Source organism: Schistocerca cancellata, chromosome 1, assembly GCF_023864275.1.
Source record: "Schistocerca cancellata isolate TAMUIC-IGC-003103 chromosome 1, iqSchCanc2.1, whole genome shotgun sequence".
In the NCBI taxonomy this organism is placed as follows: Eukaryota; Metazoa; Arthropoda; class Insecta; order Orthoptera; family Acrididae; genus Schistocerca; species Schistocerca cancellata.
Window position 1 is genome coordinate 546072116 of NC_064626.1, and position 22114 is coordinate 546094229.

General features: G+C 45.2%; 1 long non-coding RNA gene and 1 other non-coding gene across 2 annotated transcripts in view; one reads left to right on the plus strand and one right to left on the minus strand.

Moving 5' to 3' along the window:
* LOC126179974 (uncharacterized) overlaps window positions 1–22114 on the plus strand; it is a 584069-nt gene that overhangs the window by 10603 nt on the left and 551352 nt on the right. The window lies entirely within an intron of this gene.
* Window positions 14796–14877, minus strand: Trnas-gga (transfer RNA serine (anticodon GGA)). The gene is given in 2 exon segments: window positions 14796–14830; window positions 14840–14877. It is a non-coding gene; the product is annotated as a tRNA-Ser (tRNA).

Genomic DNA, 22114 nt, shown 5'->3' on the forward strand with positions numbered 1-22114 from the left:
AATAAGAACACCGTGAATTCATTGTCCCAGGAAGGGGAAACTTTATTGACACATTCCTGGGGTCAGATACATCACATGATCACACTGACAGAACCACAGGCACATAGACACAGGCAACAGAGCATGCACAATGTCGGCACTAGTACAGTGTATATCCACCTTTCGCAGCAATGCAGGCTGCTGTTCTCCCATGGAGACGATCGTAGAGATGCTGGATGTAGTCCTGTGGAACGGCTTGCCATGCCATTTCCACCTGGCGCCTCGGTTGGACCAGCGTTCGTGCTGGACGGGCAGACCGCGTGAGACGACGCTTCATCCAGTCCCAAACATGCTCAATGGGGGACAGATCCGGAGATCTTGCTGGCCAGGGTAGTTGACTTACACCTTCTAGAGCACGTTGGGTGGCACGGGATACATGCGGACGTGCATTGTCCTGTTGGAACAGCAAGTTCCCTTGTCGGTCTAGGAATGGTAGAACGATGGGTTCGATGACGGTTTGGATGTACCGTGCACTATTCAGTGTCCCCTCGACGATCACCAGTGGTGTACGGCCAGTGTAGGAGATCGCTCCCCACACCATGATGCCGGGTGTTGGCCCTGTGTGCCTCGGTCGCATGCAGTCCTGATTGTGGCGCTCACCTGCACGGCGCCAAACACGCATACGACCATCATTGGCACCAAGGCAGAAGCGACTCTCATCGCTGAAGACGACACGTCTCCATTCGTCCCTCCATTCACGCCTGTCGCGACACCACTGGAGGCGGGCTGCACGATGTTGGGGCGTGAGCGGAAGACGGCCTAACGGTGTGCGGGACCGTAGCCCAGCTTCATGGAGACGGTTGCGAATGGTCCTCGCCGATACCCCAGGAGCAACAGTGTCCCTAATTTGCTGGGAAGTGGCGGTGCGGTCCCCTACGGCACTGCGTAGGATCCTACGGTCTTGGCGTGCATCCGTGCGTCGCTGCGGTCCGGTCCCAGGTCGACGGGCACGTGCACCTTCCGCCGACCACTGGCGACAACATCGATGTACTGTGGAGACCTCACGCCCCACGTGTTGAGCAATTCTGCGGTACGTCCACCCGGCCTCCCGCATGCCCACTATACGCCCTCGCTCAAAGTCCGTCAACTGCACATACGGTTCACGTCCACGCTGTCGCGGCATGCTACCAGTGTTAAAGACTGCGATGGAGCTCCGTATGCCACGGCAAACTGGCTGACACTGACGGCGGCGGTGCACAAATGCTGCGCAGCTAGCGCCATTCGACGGCCAACACCGCGGTTCCTGGTGTGTCCGCTGTGCCGTGCGTGTGATCATTGCTTGTACAGCCCTCTCGCAGTGTCCGGAGCAAGTATGGTGGGTCTGACACACCGGTGTCAATGTGTTCTTTTTTCCATTTCCAGGAGTGTATATATATGAAAGACGATTTAAATAAAAAGAAATAAATCAGTTTATATTTGGACATTTATTTTAACATTGATCATTGTTCCGTTAAAATTTCAGCGTATCAAACTTGATTCATAACTAAACTGGTGCCTTATCTAGGGTTGTGTAAACGTGAGTTTGTAATCTTACGGAACACATCAAATAGGGAGCCAAGATTGGGAGACTACATACAACACTGCATTCATAAAACAGCTCACGAAGAACGTTGAAACATATGCAAGAGGAAATTAACCACAACCAACCGATTCAATTTTCACCCAAAGAAGTTACGTTCGTAGCGCAATCCTGTCCGTCATGAAATTACCACCCACTGGTATACAAAATTCATACTAACTCTCTGTGAAATCTTCCCGAAAAGAATACACCACATGCTTCACGTGGTCAACTTGGTTTACACAGAGAGTGTAACTGCACAATAATTTTGATAATTAAAATAAATTAGATCGAAAAGCAATTTACAAAAGAAAAACGTCGAACTGGTTACTATCGTCTTACTATTAACCTGATGGGTCAAACAATTGTATAAGCACGTGGTACTGGTCTCACAAAGTACACCTCACGTGAGTTGAACATAAAGAAAAGTTGCTATATTGAAAAATATTGTCAAGACGAGACGTTATAATCTCACGCACATTCGCATTTAAGATTTATGATGCTAGTTAGAGTTACTGATCAACACGTGGTTCCCCTTTCCTCACCAAGTAGTGACGAAGCAACTACTGGAAGATATTCTGAACTTCACACTCGAAATACACTGCGTTGCAATTTAAGATAACATTAGATATTTCAGATCCAAACCTGAAATAAAGGTGATTAAATTTTCAGTTAGGCTGAACTTAAGAAATCCATTGTCCTACGGACTTAGCAGAGACGCACTTAGCCGGAGATCTTACCACTTCAGACGCTCGCCGCGGACAGACTGCCTGGGCCCCTACCAAGCGTACTTAACAGATACAAATGGAAGTGACCAGAGAGGCAGGTTCCTATACCAACATGACAAGGGGCGGACAGGGCCATACTAAGAATAGAAATCTCTCTGCTTTTAGAAAGCGTAGCTACCTGTCTCTAGGAGACAGGCTTGTCTGCTACCATCAAGCATGGAACTAGAAATACATTTGCTCATTCATCCTCTCACACAGATGGGAAGGGGGATGACAGTATCTTATCATATACAGTATATAAAAGAAAGCGTTCCGTATGAGACTGTGTGACATGAATTACATATAAAGTGTGTTCTAAAGTGTAGTAGTGTGACAGATCGTTCTTGTTTATGTGTAAAAGTAAAATGTTTCACTGCTCAGTCTCCTCCCAGATAGTGAGAAACACGACAGTAAATTTAGAAGAGGAATTTATGCCGTAAATGACAACAGATTTAAGAAATTAACATGAAAGGAATCCAACAGAGACCTTTCAATCGTTGCACTATAAGGAAGGACATCTAACAGAATAACACCTTCAGAGTCCCAGAAGACCGTCGGCATGACTTTACCGGCCGAGGGTTCCGCTTTGAACTTTTCCTTTGAAGGAGAGGTGCTACGGCGACACTCCATGGACTGCCGCTTTGTTTACAGTCCAAAGTAGTAAACTCGTATTTATCACCTGTCACTATGTTCGACAAAAATTTTTCATCATCAGCTTCACATAGCGCAAGCAATTCCGTTTCTCTTTACAGTATCCCAACTGGTGGACGAGTGTGTCAGCACTACCTGCAGAGACATTCCAGTTACGCAGCGAGGTGTCTGACAGTGCTCTGTCGATTACCTCGAATGAGTGTGTCGGGACGTCCCGACACTGCCGGCGCGCAGGAGATCGGACAGGCTTGCGCGACATTGTTGGGAAGATGACAGACGTCTCACCCGTCTTCTGTTCACTGTCAGCTTCCCGTAGACATTATTCAAGCGCCCACGAATCTCTAAGATGCTCTGATTTTCCGCCAAAAGAAACTCAGTGACAGCTGTCTGCTTGGAACGCATCTCCGTTACTGACGCCATTTTCGGAGGCTACGGATAGTGCTGCCACCTATCGGAACTTCATGAAACTATGGAGCGTGGAGTGAGAATATTTCACGATGTCGTACAACAAATTACACGTTTTTAAACCTAAACTGGCTGAGGAAAAAAATGTGTTGCATTACTTACTGAAAGCCCTCGTATCTGATTGGTTTCTGCTTTGGTCCTTCGCTGTGTAGTGAAAAAAGAACCTGAACTAGTGCCAATGTTTTCTTTGTGTTTTGCCAAGGTCACCAAAGCTAACGTAACCGACATAAACTACCATTACATCTTTTACCGTGTCCTGTGACTGTAAACGTTAAGTGGTTCGAATATTAATGAATGCGAGTAAACTGGCGATCGTTCATACCTAAACTGTTCACTCTGCAGCCACTATATTGCAAGTTTTATTTCTAGGCTTCAAAGCACTAATACAAAAACATCGAACTTAGTTCCTCTGTAGATAGCATACAGCTTCCACCAATCTAGGCAATGGATTATAAACCTTCCAGATGAATTATTTCTCTTTTTCTATCCAAAAGACGGATTGTATTTTATCATTTAAACATGGGTAATTGTTCATCAGTTTAGATTCCTTAAGAGATCTTCAGATCCAATCTTTGTTTAGCTGTTTTTATGAGAAGAAGATCACCAAATATTCTCCTACAATATTTTTCCCACTACAGTCACTATAGTAACATTTAGAACTGAACAGAACCTATGCAACGCAGCAATGATGAATGCATCACCACTACCAATACAGATTACAAAAACTGACCAAGAACGGGATATGAAAAAGCCGGAATTAAACTGCTCGCGGTTCACACCAACCCTCCCAGCGCCAGCACTTTTCCCCCAAACCTCTCTCATCGTCTGTTCAACTTGTTCATCGTATGCATATCTCTGCTTCTCTTGCCCTGTCCATGTTGATAGCCTTTCCTGGGCAATTTCCGAGTGAAGTGCATCTAGCAAGGGGATTCCCGCTGCTTCCTAAATGGGGCACGTCGCCTGCCTTCCTTCCTATATCTTCCAGTTCTTTATTGTCCCTTATCTAACCTTTGTTGACCTTTGGTAGAATTTGGGGTTTTCTTCCCCTGGGTTCTGAGCGGTAGGTCATCTCTGATGTACAGCCATGTAGACCTGTTTGTTTGAGGAAAAAGATCAACCAAGAAATTTAGTCCCTCTGATCATCCAACAAACCATTTCCATGAACATTGTACGCACAGTCGAGCGTATACGATACCACCTTTTCCACTGACTCACCTTGCAAAAAAATTCAAATGGCTCTGAGCACTATGGGACTTAACTTCTAAGGTCATCAGTCCCCTAGAACTTAGAACTACTTAAATCTAACTAACCTAAGGATATCACACACATCCATGCCCGAGGCAGGATTCGAACCTGCGACCGTAGCGGTCGCGCGGTTCCAGACTGTAGCGCCTACAAGCGCTCGGCCACCCCGGCCGGCGACTCACCTTGCAGAAACGTAAATATTTCATCTGCTACTTTTCACTCTGCAAACTTCCTTGGGCTCCTTTCTGAAAACGTCAACTTCGGCGACTGTTGTTGTAGATACAATGCAATGTTGTCTTTTTTTATCCTTGCCACTGCTCTGCTTTGTATCAACACCAGTAGCACTGCAACACTATTGTGATTTACTCGTCGACAAAAGTTCAATTACTCTCCGTAGCCTAGCGCTGTGCTTACCATTGGATACCTGCAGCCATATTGCCATTAGCACCCAGTTTTGTTCTAATGCCGTAAACGTCAGTGGCCTTTTTCGGCCTCGCACTCGATGCGTTTCTTCTTAGTTTTTAGACGTTCTTTTTCCCTTAATCTGCTTCATTCAAAATATGTCATGAAGGAAGAAGGGGCTTATACCCCTTAACTGTTCAGTTTTAAAAACACTAGCACAGGCTATTATGTCTGCCTCCGTAGCTGAGTGATCAGTGGGGCTGTCTGCCATGTGGGGTCCTGGGTTCGGGTTCTGGTACTGGCAGGGGCTTTTGCTTGGTGAGAGGACTGGTACGGCATGTACTCAGCCTCTTGAGGCCAACTGAGGAACTACTCGACCGATTAGTAGCGGTTCCAAGGTCAAGAAAATCAGCAACGGCCGGGAGAGCGGTGTGGCGACCACATATACCTTCCGTACCGCATCCGGTAACGCCATTACCAGAGGATGACACGGCGGTCGGGTGGACATGATTTGTCCGTTTAGGGCAGTGGTAGACAACCTGGTATCCACCTCCCACTAATGGGCGTTTCAGCTTTCAAGGTGGGAGGCAGGCTGTAGGGACTACAAAAACATTTTAATTAGGTTTTCATAAAATTTTGGCATAAAGCATTTGGTAAGTAATTATTATCGTATTTAACAGGATATAACTCGTTTTGCGAATTTTATAAAGCGAACCTACTTCCCTGCTTTATAAACCACCATCACTGTGGAACTGGTGGGTGTTAGAAAATTTTACTACTAACAGAGGTACGAAAATGGACGGTAGGTAAAAAAGATGGACTACCACTGGTCTAGAGCCCGGATGCGGAACTTACGTTATCCAGTCACAGGCAGTTACAATTTATTGTGGCTCATAAGTCTCATGAAAGCTGAATATCTAGTCCGAAGGCCTCCTGAAAGAACTTTAACTTTATGGAAGTTTTGAATACTTGCACTTGTTCTCGGATGCTCTGAGATAATGACGCGTCAAGAAGTAAGTGTGATTTCTGTAGAGGGTTGGGTTGGGTTGGGTTGTTTGGGGGAGGAGAGCAGACAGCGAGGTCATCGGTCACATCGGATTAGGGAAGGACGGGGAAGAAAGTCGGCCGTGCCCTTTCAGATCCCGGCATTTGCCTGGAGAGGATTGCTGTAGAGAAATGAACACTGTTGACTGTTGGATTCGTGATATTTAATCGGTTAAATCTGCCGAAAACGTTTCGACAGAAGTTTTCCTCAAAAGGTGATTTGGTCAAGCGAATCAGTACCGGCATTCATTTGTTGGGTGTTAAAGTTCTCTTCCACTGACGGTGGAGTTATTATACAGGGTTTTGTTAGCACATCTGAACATATAAACAAATACGTAATCAGTGCCGTTTGTTGCATTGTAAAATGTTAATTACATCCGGAGATATTGTAACCTAAAGTTGACGCTTGAGTACCACTCCTCCGCTGTTCGATCGTGTGTACCGGAGAGCACCGAATTACGTAGGGATCCAAAGGGAACGGTGTTGGACCTTAGGTACAGAAGAGACTGGAACAGCACATTAGGTCCACATGCCAACACCTTTTTATTGGTCTTTTTCACTGACGCACATGTACATCGTACACACGTGGTTTCCGTTTTCAATTACGGAGTGGAATAGAGTGTGTCCCGACATGTCAGGCCAATAGATGTTCAATGTGTTGGCCATCATTTGCTGCACACAATTGCAATCTCTGGCGTAATGAATGTCGTACACGCCGCAGTACATCTGGTGTAATGTCGCAGCAGGCTGCCACCATACGTTGTTTCATATCCTCTGGGGTTGTAGGCACATTACGGTACACATTCTCCTTTAACGTACCCCACAGAAAGAAGTCCAGAGGTGTAAGATCAGGAGAACGCGCTGGCCAATTTATGCGTCCTCCACGTCCTATGAAACGCCCGTCTAGCATCCTGTCAAGGGTCAGCCTAGTGTTAATTGCGGAATGTGCAGGTGCACCATTATGCTGATACCACATACGTCGACGCGTTTCCAGTGGGGCATTTCCGAGCAACGTTGGCAGATCATTCTGTAGAAACGCGATGTATGTTGCAGTTGTTTGTTACAACACGCAACTGAACGTCGGAGGTTTCAAGCGTCAACTTTAGGTTACAATATCTCCGGATGTTATTAACATTTTACAATGCAACAAACGGCACTGATTACGTATTTGTTTATATGTTCAGATGTGCTAACAAAATTAACGTGGTTCCATTTAAAAAAACATAGGTTTGTGTTAAAAACATACTTCCGTGCATTTTTGTATGGTTTGTATTAAACAATTACACTAGCCTCTTTCCTCACGTTCGGTCTGTGGAATCGGTTCGTCAGTATTTGATGTGGTTTACGAAATATATCCAGCGGTAACGTTAGGTGACTCATCCTGTATATATTTCGACATATGTGTACCTGAAAATCGTCGATGATATGGGCTACAGCAGCAATGAAGCAAGGAAAAGAGTAACAGGCAAACAACAGGACAGCCACCCTTCGAATTAATGATAGAAGTAACAACAGTTTTTAGATCGCGATAATCGCGCACGAAACAACTCGTGCGTGAATTGGCGCCGGCTTAGAACGCGACAAACGAACTAGCCGCTCAAAAGCGAGCTGGAAGAGTTAGCGACTGCAGGGCAGCGACCCGCAGAGTTCCGGGATTGCGGAATACACAGAGAGAGAGAGAGAGAGAGAGAGAGAGAGAGAGAGAGCGCCACAAAGGCAGGCGTTCCCTGCGCCGCGGCGCTCTGCTCACAAAGCGCGCTGTGCTCATCGTGTAGCGAGAAGGCGTGCCTCGCTTGTGGGCTTCGCTGTTTAAAACGCCTGCCGGATGTGTGTCAGTGTAACATAGCGGGCCGCTCACTCGACAAGAAGCTGCAGCTCCGCCGTCCGCCACGTGCAAGCTGCCTTTCCCCTCTCCTCTCCTCTCTCATCTCATCTCCTCCATCTGCCGCCCTATGCCTGGCTACACAGCGCAGCTGCGCGCCTTGATTTGCCGCGGCGAGACGCGTCTGCCTCGGCCTTGTCCTTCACATCCGAGCAGAGCTGCAATACACAACCTTGTTCTACTGACGGAATTCAAATGTCCGGTTCGGGTAGATCCTCTTCGTTCGGTGTGTACATTAATCGTCAACTGGATTAGAGGCACCAACTTGCACTGTATGATCAAAAGCATCTGGAAAACCACAGGTAAAGCGCAGTTCAGCACTAGAAGTCACGTAAAACGACCCGCCAGTCTAACAAGAGGACTGGAGTATTGTTTTGTTAGTATAGCGGCATCAACAGTAGAATGGGTCGGTCTGCAGAGCTCGGTGACTTCAGACGTGACCAGCCATTGGATTCACCCAACAAATCAATCAGGGACATATCATTCTTTCTAAAGTTGGCCAGGTCTACTTTTGACGTGACTGCGAACTGGAGACACGAAGGAACAACCACAGCCAAACCGAGACCAGCAAGATCTCATTTAATGACGGACAGGAACCGTTGAGCATTACGAGAGGTGGCTGTAGAAAACGGCGCGAAATCAGCTGAAGGGAATCACAGAGTTTCACTCTGCTACCAGCAGTCCAGCTACCGTAATGACTGTGCGTAGGGAGCAAAACAGAATGGGGAACCGTGATCGAGCAGCTCCTGATAAGCCACAAATCTCTGTTGTTAGTGTTAAGCGATGCTTTAGGTGGCGTAAAGAGCAACGCAGCTGGACAATGGCGACTGGAAGCGAGTGGTTTGATGAATCACTATATACCTTGTGGCAGTGCGATGGAAGGCTGTGTGTTTGCTGAATGGCTGAAAAACCTTACCTGCCTTGTCATGGTCCATGCGGCTCCCCCCGTCGGAGGTTCGAGCCCTCCCTCGGGCATGTGTGTGTGTGTGTGTGTGTGTGTGTGTGTGTGTGTGTGTGTGTGTGTGTGTGTGTGTTGTCCTTAGCCTAAGTTAGTTTAAGTTAGATTAAGTAGTGCGTAAAATTAGGGACAGATGACCTCAGAAGTTTGGTCACATAAGACCTTACCACCAATTTCACCTTACCTACCATCCTATGTAGTGCCCACAGTGAAGTACCGAGGAGATGGTGCTACGGTACTGAGGTGCTGTTCGTGCTTAGTGTATGGTCCTCTTGTTGTGCTTAAGGGGCTCCGGAAAGGTTCAAAATCATGAAAAGTTCTATTTTTACTTTTTTGCGTTTTCTGAATCTGCAGACTATTACCTTTTAATAGATATATAATTTATTCAATTCCGAAGACTACAACTATCTTTAAATTTTTTTTGAAATGTGTTCTACATGGGCGTGACCCACTGTGGCGCTGTTAAACTGCTGTCAAATGGTGTTATTATTAACGTCCGTGTCCATCAGGTACATTTTAGTGATGTGAGATAAAGTATGTGTTGTGGCTAACCTGTGATGGTTCAATATATATCGCTGGTGTGATTGTCGATTGTTTCATGTCTATTTACTCTGTCGTTATCTCGAAAATATTCGTAATTAATTCTGTTTCTTGAGTCTCTGTTTTGTTGAAGTATAATAATGAGTAAAAGTAAAGTTGCTGTTGCGACTTTGAATGATGGCAACATTGTAAGGTGCAAGGTATTTAGAAATATGGGAATGAAGATAGGTTCTAACATGGTACGAGCGATGCTTGCTTTAGACAAGGAACGCCTTAGGGCTGCAGACAGGGCTGTAAAGAGTCTAGAAATACAAGCAAGAGTAAACAGGAGGAGGAACAAGAGGAAGCTGGAGGAGGAGTTTGCAGAGGATGAAGATAATCCATCCTATGGACCTGGAATGCACTAAAAAGTTAATCCAATCTTTGTCACTCGATTCCCAAAACTTTTATTTTCTCATACTAATTACATGTTTTCTAAGGATCTTCCAAACATATTTGTTTCAAACTTTCAGTAAATATTACACAGTACCTTCTGCATAATTTAACACAGCCTTTTTCCAAAAAAAACTGTATATTTTTGAATATATAAATAAAAAATTGCAAAAAAATGTTGTGAATTTTCATTACAATTGAAAAAAAATCATCTTTAATAACTGAACTAAAATTTTGTAAAATCCCTGTGTTAAGTTGTAGCCCATATTCCAATAAATAATGTGTAAAAAGTTCAACTTCCTACCTCAAATACTTTGTGAGGAAAGATGTAATTTATAAGCGTTATTTTAACATTGCAAGTATAGGGCGTTCCGGAGCCCCTTAAGAAAAAATAAATGCGGAATGATATGAAGACATTTTAAATCATTGTTTATTGCGTACTGTATAGAAAGAGTTCGGAGACGTTGATTGTATCATCGTGACAATGGACAATGTTAAGCAATGGTTTCTGGACAGTCACAGTCTCAAAAGGGACTCGTGTGCCCACACTCCCGATCTGAATCCAACGGAAAATCTTTGCGATGAGTTAGAACGTCGTCTTCACTCTAGACCCTATAGTCGAAAATCATAACTTTCTCTGATTTTGACTCTTGAAGAAGACTGGACTGCCATTCCATTATAGACATCTAATTGAAATTGGGTCCAGCACAGCTCATAAAGGAGGAGGGTGGACACATCCCATATTTATTTCCACTAATAGGTGTCTGGATGCATTTTATCCGATAGTGTACACTGACGGGAAGCGCTGCCTCATGAATACGTTGACTGAAAGGCTGCCAAATTGATACTGTGGTATCTCCAAACGTGATTAAAACATCTTCCCTATGCAAAGTTGCTTTCAGTATAGGAAAAGGCCTATTCCACATGTGAAGAATGGTATGAGTACACCATGATTGCTGTGGCTAATGTTACTGGAAATTTTCAGGCGGAGATCCCCACATAGCATCCTCGAAGGACTTACACGTCTAGCTTATTGCCATCTTCCAGACTTCAGGAATTGTCAAATCTTTGACAATGAGACATAGGATCCTCGTACTAAAGACAACAGACACTCCCATGGTGTGGAACCAGATTCCACTGGGACACTCAGTGAACTGTCCGTAGACTTAATGCAATTTTGTCAAATAAAAGCTTGATTGTAGACCGTGGCTGTTATCTGATGCAGATTTTTGATGGTGTGCACCAGCAACTAGGCACAAATTAGTTTTGGCGTAATTTACTGGAAAAGTACCGTTACCAATTTGAAACTACAAAAAAAAAAAAAAAAGCATCCTCATAAGGCTTCCAAGTTTTCATCTAAACATGTGTTGCGTTGGTTGACAGTTGAGTTGTCTTAGGATAAACAATAATTCACAGTTACGAAAGTGTTATAATGATGGTTACGCAACACACACGTGTCAAAACAGAATTTACGTGAAATGTTCGCATATAATGTTTTTACAGATTCTTTCTGGCGAATCATATTTACATTGTTGTTCGTGTTTTCGCAGATACGCACCAACGCGCACCAAGTGTTTTGACTTATTTATAACATTCGAATACAAATATGGTACAGTATGGTTACAATACAGAGGACTGTCAAAGATGCTGCAGTACAGTGATGTATTACAAAGATATGGCGTTCCGGGAAAAGGTGGCGTACATTACGGTTGTATAAACTGGACATGTATTTTACATTAAATATAGAACATTAAATACAGAGAAATAGACGGTATTTACTAGACGACCTGGTAAAATTCCACAGGAGGCAGCAATTTTTGCCTCCTATACCGTTCAAATACCTGGAATCATGACCGAGCGAGGTGGCGCAGTGGTTAGACACTGGACTCGCATTCGGGAGGACGACGGTTCAATCCCGCGTCCGGCCATCCTGATTTAGGTTTTCCGTGATTTCCCTAAAATCGCTCCAGGCAAATGCCGGGATGGTTCCTTTCAAAGGGCACGGCCGCCTTCCTTCCCCGTCCTTCCCTAATCCGATGAGACCGATGACCTCGCTGTCTGGTCTCCTTCCCCGAAACAACCAACCAACCTGGAATCATGATGTGGGGAGTCAATGGATACAATGACGGAACTGAGTCGGTAATTGCTGAAGAGAGATTGAATTATCGAAAGTATGTGTCAAGGATGATTATCCCTGTTGTTATACCTTTCATGACCAGGATACGAACTGCTATATTTCAATAGGATAATGCAAAACCCCACACTGCAATCGACATCACAAACATCTTAAGGAATGTCCGTATCCTTGACAAGACCGTCCTGCCCTCTGGTGTGTTACTCAAAAAGTATATCTGGAATGAGATGGAAGATGTATACATTCATACCAGCCTTCAGCCGGTAAATCTCATGAACTGACACAGCACATGTTTCAGGCATGGCAAGAAATTCGTCAGCTTAGCATCTGGAGAATGTTTGCTGCCATACCACAACGAATGCACGGGGGTCACACCTCATACTGATGCTGGTGATGTAATGTACATCTCCGCAAATTTTGAGACATGTCAAGCTGGTGCTTCATGATGTAACACTTTCCCTTTCCGTCGTCGCATTACCGTGCAGCGTACACCTACAAACTGTTTACAACAGCACTATGTCCCGGTATGGCCTCCACGAGACGACGAATGAGCAGAGGAACCTTCCTGATGGATTAGCGCTCAGCCACTGAGGACAACTCACATCGTACTCGATAGTGTCCCAGATGTCGTCTGCTTGATTGATGGCAACTGACCTGCAAGGCGGCGAGAGAGCACAGTAGCTCCCTTGCGTCCGTGGAGCGTTGCCAACACTTTCTGACAGCATTCAGGAGCGTTTGGGGTGCTTTGTTGTTTCGTAGGCGCCGTAAGTCATCCTCTTCGTGCCGTAGGCGAAAGAACAGATGCTCTTGTCGACAGTAGGTACGTGAACAGTGCACAGAAAAGCAGAGGTGACTCAGGAACACAATTCCGTGCAGGTACCCCCACATGAGAATACCCCCACCATTTGCCTGAACGGAGACCTGTTGGTAGAAACAGGCGTGGTCTCATATTAGTTTTCCACTTATGCCTAATCTTTCATCGATATGTATCAACGTGCACTGTTACTCATCTGCCTGAGAAATTATCGTTCACGCGTGTAACGCCCTTCCATGTTTCAGAGTGCTATGGCGGTGTTCCTACGACACTAACCATCTCTCTTCCTTTTGATAGTGAGAAAAAGTCCTCGAATTTGGAGCGGAAGGTGTAGTGCATAACGAGGAGGTGGTTCTGGTTGATACGGCTGCTCACTGGTTTTTGATGTCCACCAGTGAACTGGAAAATGAAACGAATACAAGGTGCCTCTTGTATCTGTTGTTGCAATACGTGATAATAGACGACGGCCCGTGCTAGAGCCCATGCAGGATATCGTGGCCGATGTGCAATGATCAGTTGTTGTCCAAAGTGCTTGGAAAGTTCATCCGTTTGTTCAGAAGGGGAGGCCGACAAGTGTTTGGCACCTTTCGTCAGATCGGCGATGGCAGAATAAAGGCGCACGCTCTGCAGTCTTTCTCAAACGATTTTACAGAAACTATTCGGTAAAGGAATCATTTTTGCTTACTTGTAGCGGTATATGTCAGGTTCATGATGGTGTACCCATCATTTTGTTAATGGTCATAGTTACTGTAATATTTATTTGGAAGTAAGGCAGAGCTAGAAATTCGAAAAATTTAGCAATAAAAAATAGGCGTCACTATGATTTTGCGTTTGGTGTATCTTACATATGTTGCTGGGTATGAAATTTAGCTATCTTGGGTAGAGGTATCCACCTGCCACCGATCTCGATATTTATCAGTATGTCGTCGCACCCATCTGATCTGCATGCATGCACTGATTTCGATGGCAACGGTGTCTCCTGAGGCAAGCTGGGCCACAGCTGTTGTAACTGGTCTCGACACCGAAGATACTGGAACTGGTCGGAGTTGATGTCCGAGCTGCACCAACACATTTTGTCGCGGAGAGTCACTAACACCCGTGACCGTGAAGTCATACCTAGCGGCTTCCCACCCAGCCAGGCCGTGAGTAACAAAACTGCGTCTCCCCCAAAACATGGGAAGAATGAGCCTCTCCCCAGGTCGCCGGCATACTCGCTGATGATCGACCTCCAGGGTAGTGCAGAACAGTGGTACGTCGCTGGACACAAAGCAGTGCCATTCATCAGCAATGGAAGCTTCGTGGCCAATGTCCATCTCCAAAGGCAACCGATTGCGTTGTGATGTTAACAGCAGTCTACGCACGGGACAGTATTTCCTTAGTCTGGCTGCTGCTAGTGTCCGACTAGTTGTGCATGAGGATACTGAATGTTGCACAGAGTCCATTACTTGTACTCGAATGACAGGCAGAGATGTGAAGGGGTTACGATGTGCTCGGCGCAGCTGTCGCTACGAATCAGCAGAGCAATAGTTACGTATTTATCATGTTCTTTGTCATCAGAAAGTTATTTAACGTAATAAACAACTTACATAGTATTTTACTTACGTTATTCACATACAACACAAAGAACTTCAACCTCCAGTATAGTACACTTTACTTTACATATACAGAAAGAATGGTACCAAATTTTAAAGCAAAAAAATTATGAAAAATTTAAATGACCAATAAACAAATATTGTTATAAGGAGTGCCCCAGGGTTGGTTCAAATGGCTCTGAGCACTATGGGACTTAACTTCTAAGGTCATCAGTCCCCTAGAACTTAGAACTACTTAAACCTAACTAACCTAAGGACATCACACACATCCATGCCGGAGGCAGGATTCGAACCTGCGACCGTAGCGGTCGCGCGGTTCCAGACTAGCGCCTAGAACCGCTCGGCCACCCCGGCCGGCGTGCCCCAGGGCAATGTGATAGGACCGCCCTTGTACTCATAAGCAATCTGACGGACATGGTGATCAGCAATCTGCCGCTGTTTGCTGATGATGTTTTGGCGGACGGGCAGGTTTCAGCATTGAGTGACTGCAGGAGGATGCAAAATGGCTTACAAGGGGAAGGCCTCAGACACGACCAACCGGTTCGGCTCAGATTTGGCAGGTCGCTTGTGTACAACCTAAAATGAAGGACTCTTAAGATATTTAGGCTCAACACCCCTAAATGTTATGACGAGCAATGGACTCAAAATTGGCAGGATCGATAGATAATTGTAAACAGAGCACTTTCCATCATCAGATATGGGGTCCACAAATGCATACTTCCCCAGAAATCAAAGAAAGAAACTTTTAAAATTGCCGCTGATGTGCCCACATGGTAAACGCCTTCGGCCGACAGCGCCGGTATCGCAACGGCTAAGAGAACTGGCGGGGAAGCAGAGAACCCGGGTTCGAATCTAGAGGTAACCCAGCGGATGTTATGTTTCTCGTTTGTATTTTTTCCATGTCTCAACTGATAGGAATAGGAGGGTTAATAAGGTAAGTGAATCAATAAGGAAAGATAAAAAGATAGGCAAGTAAATTTATCAAACCTCATGGGATAGTAAACAACTAAAATGTTACTCCTGGTCACTTTACAATGGCTCTTCCAGGCACACTGTTACGTGTCCTCACTTTTCTTCGAACAACTAGATGGACGGCACTTGTCACATAAACGCTCGCGGCACCAAGAGCATCTAAAGAATGCAATCTTTCGACAGCTACACTGTTCCTTCCGAAGAGTCGGCGTGAAACAAACTTGGATTACATTTAAAAATACGTGTTTCTTGGGAATTAATTTTGATGTGTAAAACGCATACGATATCATTGCCTGAAAAATTGGTGGTGAAAGCTGGTCATGAACGATGTCGTGAGTAGTTATTGCATCCGTGCTGTTGTGCAATTCCCGCTGGGTTTCCAGAAGCACACTGCAATTCTGAAGCTTCGAAACAAAGTTTTTAACCTGGTGATAGAAATAAACATCGTACGACTGCCACACAGGTATCCAGTTTGGCGGTATTACTTTTACCGTGCAAGTCGGTTGACCCTCGTCATCTATAGACGTAGTGTCATACGTTAGAGTATTAGTTTTTCCACCTCAGGAATCCAATAGTAGAAAAAACTTGTTATGAGCAGCGTATGGTTTTAAAACATTATCAAGAAATGTTTCGTAAATCGCATTTGTAAATTTCCCGGATTTGAAGTAAGTGATGTAAACATTTTTCAACGATTCTGTTAAGCAATTGACCTCTCAATAACCCGAGGATCAAATGTAACATACGTTTCTTGTAAACATAGGAAAACCTAAGGTAACACTGTTCTAGAGTCTGTGATGGCATAGTGCGCCTTGAACGAATGTGTAAGTTTTTTTTTTTTACTACCAACTGCAGTAAGGGTTCGTTATTCTCCATTATGCGATAACGTGCAGCGAATGTTCACCCGATACTCGCATCCTGTTTGATCGGTGTTGTTCACGTAATCACGATTAAAATCGGTCATAAGTGACGGCGTTTGCGTGCTGAAAAGAGCCGCCACTTTCTGTATATCTCCTATATTTTCTACCTCATTGTGGGAGACGTATTATGTGACGTGCGGTTGACGAATTTTATATTCCGATTTAAATTCCTTGCCCAAGATAATGATGTAGCAAACGTGTAATCCTTGTTGGTCGTATATTGAAGTGCTGCGCCTGCAGCCCCCTCCTGGAGTATTCTCGTTGTTACAGTCTCGTTAGGACGACGAGATTCGACAAATCGGTCGTATGTCCACTTATTTATAGCCTGGTATTTGTCGTATCTTGTCCCTCCTTTAACGATATCATTTTCCCACAGTTTTAGGTCCTTCTTTCTTTTCAGGGCTGTTGTTGCTCCATTCTTTTGCAGGGTTTGTATGTTCCGGTTTGGACGATTCCCGGCTAGCGCTAACTCCTTTACTTTTACTTCGAGGGATATAGCGCCGTAGTTCAGTCGTTTAGTAACCGGTTCGTACTATTCATCGGGAACAGATGAAGCACAGATTGCCTGCGATATAGACATTTCCAAAGTGTTATGAGCAGTTTGAAATTCACTAGTCGTGATATCTTCTACTGAATCACCTTCTGCTTCGCCTTCATGGTATAGTTCTTCAGTATCAACAAAAGTCATTTCGTTCGTCAGCTCCAAAAATCGCTCGACGTTAGCCGCTCCTGTCAATCTGGAACGCCAAGAAAGAGAACTGCCTGCTTCCGGTTGTGCATTGATAATACATCTGTCTTGCAACACTTTTACAAACCAAAACGCAGCGTCGGGAGCTTCCCGATTGCCGTCGGCTGTGACAGGCTCTCACCTATATATTTCAGCGCTGGCCGAAGGGTGTACACACCCCATTATTCAGATTATGCAACTGAAAGATATGACACAACAAACAATAACTAGGTACTACGGCATAAACAGAAAAGCCAAGTACTACAGACTACATACAGTACAAGTCATATGTTACTTTCGGAAGATCACTGTATTCTTTCACAAAACATATTTTATTCGGGCGATTAACGATGAAAAATCATTACATGTATCCTCGAGCTTCGCGGCAGCCTAATGGCGAAAAACAACTGTTTCCGATTGACTTCTATAAGGTTAGTTCTGGACACCCTCACTCTTCGAGGTTTACAACTATGATATAACGAACAGGCAAACGGGACAACATAAGCCTGCCCGCGAGCATTCTGTCCCGTGCTTCGCTATAAACAAGCGTCGCGCGGTTGGCTATCTGCGGTCCCTCGAGAGTAATTCGTAGCACTCTTACTCGGAGTTGTTTCCATGTGACAAAGCTTAAAAGTTTAATTCTTCGTTAATTCAAGTCTTTTGTGATGAATGACAGCTTGCTATAAGTGCAAAAAAAAAAAAAAGTAAGTCAATGTGAATAAGATTGAAAAACAGTCTAGTTATATTCGAGTACATCATTAGAAAGTTGCTTTTTGACACAGTCAGAGCGATTAAATTTCTGGCGTAGCGTTGCAAAGTGATATGGCAGGGAACGTGGATGTAAAGACTGTAGTAGGGAAGCCGAATGGTAGACTTTGGTTTACTGGGAGAATTTCAGGGAATTGTGGTTGATCCATAAAGGAAACGGCGTGTAGTACAATATGCGACCAATTCTTGCGTACTACTCGCATGTTAGAAAATCACTCCAGGTCCAATTAAAGGAAGACACCGAAGCAATTCAGAGACAGGCTACTAAATTTGTTACCAGTGCGTTTGTTCAGTACGCGAGTATTAAGGAGATGCTTCGTAAGCTCAAATGGGGAAATTTAGAAATTTTTGTGGTAAGTTCCTATGGGACCAAACTGCTGAAATCATCGGTCCCTACACACTACGTAATCTAACTTAAACTTACTTACTCTAGGAGCAACACACACATCCATGCCCAAGGGAGGATTCGAACCTGCGACGGGGGGAGCCACGCGAACCGTGTCAAGGCGCCATAACCTCGCTGCTACACCGCGGGGCATCTCAAATGGGAATTCATGTAGGGAAGACTACTTCCTTTTCTTTCACGGAACACTATCGAGAAAAAATAGAGATCCGGCATTAGAAGATGACTGAAAATGATTCTACTGCCACCAACGTACATTTCGCGCAAGATCCCGCGAGCAAAAAAGAGAGATCAGGGCTCGAACGGAGGAGTATAAGCAGTCGCATTTTCTTCGCTCTGTATAAGACTGGTGCAGGAAAGGAAGTGACTAGCACGTATCATACGAGTGCTTGCGGAGTGTATGTGTAGATGTAGATGTAGATACGGCGATCTTCTCTTGTGGTGGTCGGCGTGGTCAACCGACCACTTCACAACGAGTACGCCTCCCCACACGTTTCCATGCAGTCACACATTCGGCCACTGTCACATTCGAATGCTTCCAAAATCTGGATACAGCACGATTCATCCAGCCAGACAAATGAATCTCACCATGATGCCCCTTTCATACTATCAGGCGCTGATAATGCTGTCTCACTCGAATACGTGGCGTCTCCATGTCCTTCACAGTGATCACTCAACAAGCGACGCTATTCACGTCCATTATACACTATAGCAGACCCGGTAACAATACTAAACACGAAATGCGCCAAAGCAGTCTGCGACCGTTCTACATGTCACAGGTAACTGGAACACTAATCTTTCACGTACCCTCCGGCCGCAGTGGCCGAGCTGTTTTAGGCGCCTCAGTTTGGAACCGCGCTGCTGCTACGGTCGCAGGTTCGAATCCTGCCTCGGGCATGGATGGGTGTGATGTCCCCAGGTTAGTTAGGTTTAAGTAGTTCTAAGTCTAGGGGACTTATGACCTCAGATGTTAAGTCCCATACTGCTTAGAGCATTTTAACCATTTTTTTCACATACCCGCTGATAATGTGTACGCGTACGAAGTTACCTGACGTCCGACCATATCTTCTGTGTGCTTCATATTTTGGTCAGGCATTGTAATGTGTTTTCTCTGCCTCGTGATGACTGGGTGTTGTGTGATGTCCTTAGGTTAGTTAGGTTTAAGTAGTTCTAAGTTCTAGGGGACTGATGACCATAGATGTTAAGTCCCATAGTGCTCAGAACAATTTGAACAATTGTAATGTAAGAATAAACAAATCAATTCTGAATGATAGTTTTCCGTCAACAAGTACATTGCTTCCCAAAGGATAATACACACATAAAAAAGTTTTGCATCATCCCAGTTTCTAGAACTCCTGAAGACAGATGTTGACTGTCGATATTGTATTACAGGCTCTAAACCCGCCCAAAGACGTAAACAACCATGCATGAGCAGCGCCTACTAGACGGAGAGTGTCCGACAGCCGATCAGTTCCAGTCATTCCATCAGGAAGGAGGTACACGGCTCGTGTTGTCTGTAGTTCAACCATGACTAGACGGTTCATACCGCGGATCGATCGCGTCCGCATTGTTACTTTGTGCCAGGAAGGGCGCTCAACAAGGGTGAAATGCCTGGGCTAGCAGGCCAGAGCGGGTTAGGTTGTGGAAAGGGGTCAAAATAGGTTGATGTCAGTTGCATTCAACATACAAATTTATTTATTCACACTCAGTATTACAACAAGAACGCAAAACACTCAGAACTTTAATCGACCTCCTTGATTAACTTTATATCCGCTGAAAGCCACACTTAAAATGAAAGAAACAAGGCCTAAGCAAAAGTTGAAATACAAGGTTCTTCTAGAGATTTCACCCAAGAATATTTTCTAAATCTTCAGTCTAATCGGCTGAAGGCCTTAGCAATTTAATTTTAGCGGAACTTGGATGGAGGTCGCATATTAAGCAATGAGAAGAGTTTCAATCAAAAGGCAGAAGGCCTTATCTTAAAACATTGAATGCAAAATTCGGCAGAAGACCATACAAAAGCATCACAATCTTATGCCTTAAGGGCAAGACAAGAACATTAATTTGAGAGATACTAATACTCGGCTGAAGGCCACACATCAACACAATAATTTATCGGCTTAATGCCTTAAAAGATTTTATGTAAAATTCGGCTAAGAGCCCCACATAAGGAATAACAATCTTATGCCTAAAAGGCAAGAGAGGAACATTAATTCAGGATACATAAAAACTCAGCTGAATGCCACACATCAACCAAATAACTAAAACTACAGGGAAGTTACTATGTAACAGACACGGAACAGCGCTCAGAAGTTTCCAAGGGTCGGCCTGGGATTGTGATACTAACGCCCATTTAGGTGAGACAGGCAGCCTGTCCAACAACTTCTTAATCTTGAGGCAACCCAACCGACCGACAGACAGCCGACCGAGCAATCACCCAATTCACTTCCTCTCCACGTAACCAGCTAAACGACCACAAGATTTCAATACAACGACACGGAGAATATTGGCGCCCACAACGACCAACAACACCTCAGCTGTCGAACTACACGCCACGCTGAACAGCAACAACACGACGAGGAAAATACACTGCCTAAAATTACGTCAACGATCAGGGCAGGGAACCGGAACGTCAAGGGCTACAGGACAGAAGATACCGCTGGTGAACTTCAATAACAGGGAATAAATTATGTTCAATTCGACAGGAAGATGGCTGGAATCTTAGCCAACACGTTGTTGCTCATGGGAATATCCCAAAAACGACAACGAGGATCAAACGAAGAAATGTAAACAGTTGAGGTTCGATAGTAAGGACTAAACTTTTATGTCCAAGATTGGTGAGCGACGAACTTCATAGCACTCACAAGCAGCACCTCACACTCCAAACGCGCGTGTACGCCGCCAGCGGCTCCAGCCCGACTCCGCGCGACGGAGGCTTGCTTGCTGCTCCACGCCAACCGACCGACTGGACTGTTGGTCCGTCCGCGACAGCTGCTCCGTCGCGACTGCATTGCTGGTGCGTCTCCCACTCACTGACTTCCTTCGGACAGACGACGTCCCAGAGACACTGGCTCAGGCCCAACAATGCAGAGGGAGCACAACCGACATCTCTACACGTGAAGGAACAGACCCAAATATACGTCGTCGATGAGACGACCGGCCGAACGATCAAGTAACGGTCGTCCCCACTGGTACTGGCTGTGCCCGACTGCACTGGTGCTGCGTCCTGACTGCCTGCTGGTCCTTCTCCAACTCAACGACTGCCAGGTGCGATCTCACTTCACGACACACGACGACTGGAAAGTAATAGCCATCCAGCAAAGATAACACGGCAGGGCTAATATCGATACACGCTGCTGCTGCCACTCATGGGCAGGCAAGACAGCAATTCAGTGACACCAGTAATTGAAATTAAAGTGATGAGGCTGCCGTACGGTAAAAACAAGATGTTAAATAATAGATGGCACTAACATGAGCTACGCACGACTCAAAGGGAAGTGTCCAGGCGTCTCGGCGTGAAACAAAGCGATGTTCTTCGGACATGGAGGGGATACATAGAGACAGGAACTGTCGATGACATGCCGCACTTGGGCCGCCCAAGGGCTATTACTGTAGCAGATGACCACTACCGACGGATTATGGCTCGGAGGAATCCTAACAGTATCGCCACCATGTGGAGTAATGCTTTTCGTACAGCCACAGGACGTCGTGTTACGACTCACTGTGCTCAATAAGCTGCATGAAGTGCAATTCACTCCAGACGTCCATGGAGAGGTCCATCTTCGCAACCACGACACCATGCAG